Source organism: Mus pahari, chromosome 4 (assembly GCF_900095145.1).
Source record: "Mus pahari chromosome 4, PAHARI_EIJ_v1.1, whole genome shotgun sequence".
In the NCBI taxonomy this organism is placed as follows: Eukaryota; Metazoa; Chordata; class Mammalia; order Rodentia; family Muridae; genus Mus; species Mus pahari.
In genome coordinates, this window is record NC_034593.1 from 96,004,353 (window position 1) to 96,011,184 (window position 6,832).

Genomic DNA, 6,832 nt, shown 5'->3' on the forward strand with positions numbered 1-6,832 from the left:
ACTGCCATGCTCCTGCCTTGATGATAATGGACTGAACCTCTGAACCTGTAAGCCAGCCCCAATTAAATGTTGTTTTTATAAGACTTGCCTTGGTCATGGTGTCTGTTCACAGCAGTAAAACCCTAACTAATACAACAATGTTTTGTTTTCTTCTTTTTAATTATTTTTAATAATTTGTTTTCTTTTTGCAGCTGAATAATATTCCTTTGTATATGTGCACCACATTTCATTGGCTATTTACTGGTTGTTGGACAACTAGGTTGTTTCCATTCCCTAGTTCTTATCACTAGCTAAGCAATCAACATGGCTGAGCAATTAACTGTGAGGTAGGACATTGGGTACATTTACTCTAAAACCCACTTTTGTCACATCTTTGAGCTTCACATGGGTTGTAGTAATCTGTGCTATGAGGATGGCCCACATACCTCAGAATTAGAATGGTGAGGTTTCAGGGAGCTTGCCTCAGAGTAGATGTGAGTCCTTTTTCTGTCAATCTGGTTTATCTGCTGATTGACCATTAGCATAAGTCATTGATATCATCTTTGTCATTAAAAAAATCTTTTCCTACCATAAGTATTGAATTCTTACAAGTTATTCTTATGAGAATTTCCTGCATATTAAATGTACTTTTAATAATTAAGCTACAGTATTATGATATTTATAAGAAAATCATTAAGAAATATCCCTTCCTATGCTCATCTATGCAATGAATATGGATCTCTAACACTCTAAATAAGCAAGTTCAAGTTAGAGCCAAATGCCTAGGTTGAAATCTCTGGACTCATGTTTAAGAGGTTTTACAACAATCACTTCTTCTACAACAACATTTTGAGACACATCAAGAGGAGGAGGCATGTCCAAACTCTTAGTAGATTTCATTGTTAACTACACTAAGCTTCTTATCTTACTCCTCACATCCCACAGACTCTTCCTACCAGTTGCATTGCTAATAAACATGGCCCAAGACTGGCCAGACATGTTAAGATTCAATCCTGCTGATATTGACCCCTTCCTGAGAGCTCACCTCATCTATGCCTTTGTTGGAATATGAACCAACAAGATCACCAGACGAAGCATGGATGGCTTTTGTAACTGCCAGATTTTAAATACTCTGAAACACAGACCAGGAGAGAGCAGTCATATCTGATTTTGTGAGACTTAGTACATACCAATGCTTTTTAAAATGTAAGTTTGAGTCAATGCATGACCAATACCTTTTCTATATTTTAATTGTTAAAATTTGGGTGTATTTATCACAAACATCGTTGTCTTTATGTCCTCCAACAGTCCCAAATGGTTCATGACCTGAATAGCATGTGAGACTTCACTCACTTATCTTTTGTCATGATATAAAATCTTCATACAGAGATATTAAAATTATTCTTATTTTACTGTGATTTACTTTTTGAACAATATTTTCAATATTACTTTCCTTACCCAGTCTCTGATTACCACTATTTTATTTTCATTTTCAATGAGTTAAAATATATTTGTTTCTACTTAAACTTGAGACAATGTGTTATTTGCATTTATGTATTTTATCCAATCTTGTTGTAAATGACAGATTTCTCATTCATTTACACAGTGGTTATATAAAACATATTTTTCATCTATTCATCCATTGAGGATATGTAACATGATTCTCTATCTTTGATCATGTGAATAGTACTATAGTCATTATCCACATGGTGCTCTGTCTTAACAACAATTATATTTAATTATGTTGGATATAAACTAAATTTGTTACTGCATCATTTGGCAAGTCTCTATAACTTTTGGATGAACATCCATAGTAATCTTAATTGCTGGCTATAGTCATTTACGTTTTTATTAATACTATCCACTCCTTTCATTTTACATAACTTTCTCAGAAGCAGTTCACTCTGTCATTATTCTGTTAGTTTTAAAGTACATGGGGTCATAAATTTATGTGACTATAACTTAAGTGTCTCACATTAATTGAAGTCATATGACATCATTTTAAATGACCATCAGTCATTTAATTCCTAGCAGTGTCTACTCAGCAGTTTTGAACATTTGCCAATGATTATTTTTTCTTTGTTTTTTGTTTTTGTTTGTTTTTTGTTTTGGTTGTTCGAGATAGGCTTTGTTTGTACAGCCCTGGCTGTCCTGGAGCTCACTGTGTATACCAGGCTGGCCTTGAACTCAGAAATCTGCCTGCCTCTGCCTCCCAATTTGCTAGTATGTTTTACATTCCCTAATGTCCATTTTGATGTGTTACAAGTTTTTTGTATCTTTAATAGTATCTTTTACTGTACTTTGAGGAAGGTTCTAACATCTTTATCCCAGCTTATTGAATATATATTACTAAGTACCTTTGTTTCATTAATGCTACCACAATGAAAAGAAGGTAAAGATTTAGGAAAGTACTTTTCGAAATCTTGTTAATTTATGCAGTGTACTATGTAAAATTGAGTAACATCATACTAGTTTGCTATGTGTCCCTTATATTGAACCACCAACAAAAGATTTAGTGTTAATTACACAAAATGAATGAATTTATTGGCCCTCGTGAGAGAAGACTTTTTGGATAAGATGGGGACCAACACAAGACCATGGCTTGATAGTGTGTAGAGAATAAGAGATTACAGAGTGAAGTCCCCTAAATGTAGCACTTTCACCTTCAAAGGTTTATAAATCATCCAAAATAGCAACAGAATATTTTCCAACGCTAGTGACAGTGGATGGCTCCAGTGAATCTGTGTTTTCTGAATATTATTATATCAGGGATAATGCACATACTAACTGCGAGCAATTATGGGTGAATACATAAGACCTGCACAAAATCAAGTCAGAAATGAATGACAACATGGAACAGGAGGGGACAGAGACTTCCAACTCTAGTTGAGAATTTCTTAGGTACAGATTACTGCTGAGAGTCAGTTTTGTTCAGGGTTGTGAACACTGAGCTTCACGATGCTCTTTCATAATATTTGCAATTATAATGAATTACTAAAAAGAGTTAAATAAAACCTGAAGTGATGGGTTGGAGAGATGGATCAGCAGTTAAGAGCACTGAGTGATTTCCCAGAGGTCCTGAGTTCAATTCCCAGCAACCACATGTAGCTCACAACCATCTGTAACAGGATCTGATGCCCCATTCTGGTTTGTCTGAAGACAGTTACAGTGTACTCATATGCAATAAATAAATAAATAAATAAATAAATAAATAAATAAATATCTTTTAAAAATTGAAGTGAACACATGAGCTTGAAAAGGAGGAGATGTGATGGGGATAAGCAATGAGATAAAGGCGACTGATTTGGGAGTATATCTGATAGAAATAAGGAACATGTTTCTATGTACACAGTTTCAATCAGTGCAAAGAAAAAAAACCTAACATGGATGCACAAATAACTAATGATAGTCAGGGATATCCCAAAGTATAGAAAAACACAGTTGGTATCATTACCTCCTGGATATCATGATGAGCAATACTGTTAAAAAGTACTGGCATAAAAACCTACATAAATGTCAGTGGGGTAAACTAGATAAGGCCGATGTAAGTCCCTGCAACTGCAGCTACCTGATATTTGACAAAGATTGAAAAATAGGGCAAAATTTACTCCACAAATGTTAAGAAATCTGGACATAAATATGTGGCACAATGGGAATAGCATCCTATCTCTTTATCTTGCATGAAAATCCATTACAAATGCATTGAGAGTCTACATACATGGCTTGGCATTCTGAAAATAATTGAGGATAAAGGCAGGATTATGTTTTTTCATGCATTCACTAGTTGAACTATCAAAATATTACTGGATAGTGTGGCTAATTACTAATGAGCAATGAGAAAGTGCTCAGATCAAAATGATATAGCTGCATCACACCTCTAAGGCTCAGAGACCACCATGGTAGGAAGAGGAGACAGAAATAATGTCATTCACAAACAATGGAGAGAAACATAACTGAAGGTTTCTCCTGGATGTAAAAGCATTTGAAGCCTTTGATATGTGAACAAATCTGCTTAAGACTGGATTCTATGAGGCATTAGGGAGGAGATGATGAAGCTGCATCAATTCTTATATGACTAGTAATGTCTGTTGGGGTACTATGTATCATTCTCTTGACTGGTGTAGCCAGTAATAACTTGATCTTATTCCATTAAACAACCTCTAAACTGAATTCAAGCAAATTATTCCACATGCTGGAGATTTGTCTCAGTGAGAAGTGCTGCAGTAAATGTAAGTTAATATTAAAATTGTTCTCCAGTACAGGATAAATAGCAGTAACTATTGACAGGTAGATGTCAGAGGACTAGAAAGGTACATTTTTGCAAAGGAGTGAAATGAAGAGGCAGCTCACAGAATGACAGAATATCTTTGCCACTTGTGCATCAGATAGAGAAATAGTATCTAGAACACAGATCTAGAACATGCAAAATAAAATAAACTCCAAGAAAAAAATCCTGACTAAAAATGGAATACTGAATTTCACAGGGAGCTATCAAAAACGCAAATGGGCATTAGAGACAAATCATCTTTAGGTACTGGAATAGTGTAGATTACCTTATGATTCAGTGTCATCAGAGATAGGTGGGCTGTCTTAAAGGACACAATTTTTTAAAAAGCTAATTTGAATAAAAAGTTTCTGCTGTGTGGTAGAATGTTTTGCGGGCCTTGGCTCTCCAACAGAGGTGCCATGTAGTGCCTCAATATCAGAAGGATCAAGTCTACTTGTAAATACCAATGACAAATGTAGTTCCTTATAATGATGATCATAAACTCTAATTTATAAACACTTAAACAGTAGTTATTAAAAAGCACTATCAAGGGGCACAAGTCCCTTTTGATTGGCGCCAGCACCGGGTCACCTAGGTCACAGAGTCAGCAGACACCCCCACGGTCGCTAGAAGACTGCCCATGCGAATTTAGGATCACTGGTGAGTGGAACACAACATCTGCTCCAATCCGATTGTGAAGAACCTGTGACAGCAGAAGCAAGGACACCAGAGCCTTTCCTGACCAGAGGCTCAGGTTCCTTTTGATCAGTGCTGGTTTACCTTGGTTTCCAACAGACCAGACAGCTCCATGGTCCTCAAATGAGACACCAATTCCAGGCACTGTAACACGCCCAGGATCTTAGGACAACAGGATCCCAGGATAACAGGAGCTNGGTCACACCAGTATTTGAGGGTCTAAGAGGAGCTTGACTGCCAAGAACTCTGACAACCCCAGAATATCAGGTTCACAGGAGACCACAATTAAAGGATCACAGAGAAAGCTAGAATTTCAGGAGTCCTGAATCAACAGGGATTATAGGAAGGACAGGCTCCAATTAGATATATGGAGGGCAGGAAGCACTTGAGATAATCAGATGGCAAGAGGCAAGTATAAGAAGAGAAGCAAGAGAAACTAAGGTTACTTGGCATCAACAGAACCGAACTCTCCCTCCATAGCAAGTCCTGGATAAACAATCACAAAAGAAAAGCAAGACATGGATCTAAAGTCACTTCTCATGATGGTGATGGAGGACTTTAAGAAGGAAATACAGGAAAACACAGGTAAACAGCTCAAAACTTTTAAAGTGGAAGCACAAAAATCCCTTAGAGAGTTTCAGGAAAACACTACCAAACAAGTGGTATAATTAAATGAAACCACCCAGAATCTAAAAATTGAGGTGAAAACAATAAAGAAAACACAAAGAGAGACAACTCTGGAGATAGAAACCCTAGGAAAGCAATCAGGAACCATAGATGCAAGCATCAGTAACAGAATACAAGAAATGGACAACAGAATCACAGGTGCAGAAGATTCCATAGGGAACATGGACACAACAATCAAAGAAAAAGCAAACTGCAAAGGATCCTAACTCAAAACATCCAGGAAATCCAGGACACAATGAGAAGACAAATCCTATGGATAATAGGAGTAGATGAAAATGAAGATTATCAATTTAAAGGTCCAGCAAATATCTTCAAGAAAATTGTAGAAGACAACTTCCCATACCTAAAGAAAGAGATGCCCATGAACATTCAAGAAGCCTACAGAACTCCAAATAGACTGGACCAGAAAAGAAATTTCTTCCGACACATAATAATCAGAATAACAAATTCACTAAATGAAGACAGAATATTAAAAGCAATAGGGGAAAAAGGACAAGTAACATATAAAGGCAGGCCTCTTAGAATTAATCCAGACATCTCACCAGAGACTATTAAAGACAGAAGATCCTGAACAGATGTTATACAGACTCCAAGAGAACAAAAATGCCAGCCAAGGTTACCATGCCCAGCTAAACTCTCAATTACCACAGATGGAGAAATCAAAGTATTCCATGACAAAATCAAATTCACACAATATCTTTCAATGAATCCAGCCCTTCAAAGGATAATAATGGGAAAACACCAGTACAAGGATGGAAACTACTCCCTAGAAAAAGCAAGAGAGTAATCCTTCAACAAACCTAAAAGAAGACAGCCACAAGAACAGAATCCCAACTCTAACAACAAAAATGACAGGAAGCAGCAATTACTTTTCCTTAATATCTCTTATTATCAATGGAATCAATTCCCCCAATAAAAAGACATAGACTAACATATTGGCTCCACAAACAGGACCCAACATTTTGCTGCTTACAGGAAACCCACCTCAAGGAAAAAGACAGATACTACCTCAGAGTGAAGGGATGGAAAACAATTCTCCAAGCAAAAGGTCTGAAGAAACAAGCTCTATTAGCCATTCTAATATCAAATAAAATTGGCTTCCAACCCAAAGTTATCAAAAAAGACAAGGAGGGGCACTTCATACTCATCACAGGTAAAATCTACCAAGATGAATTCTCAATTCTGAATATCTATGCTCCAAAT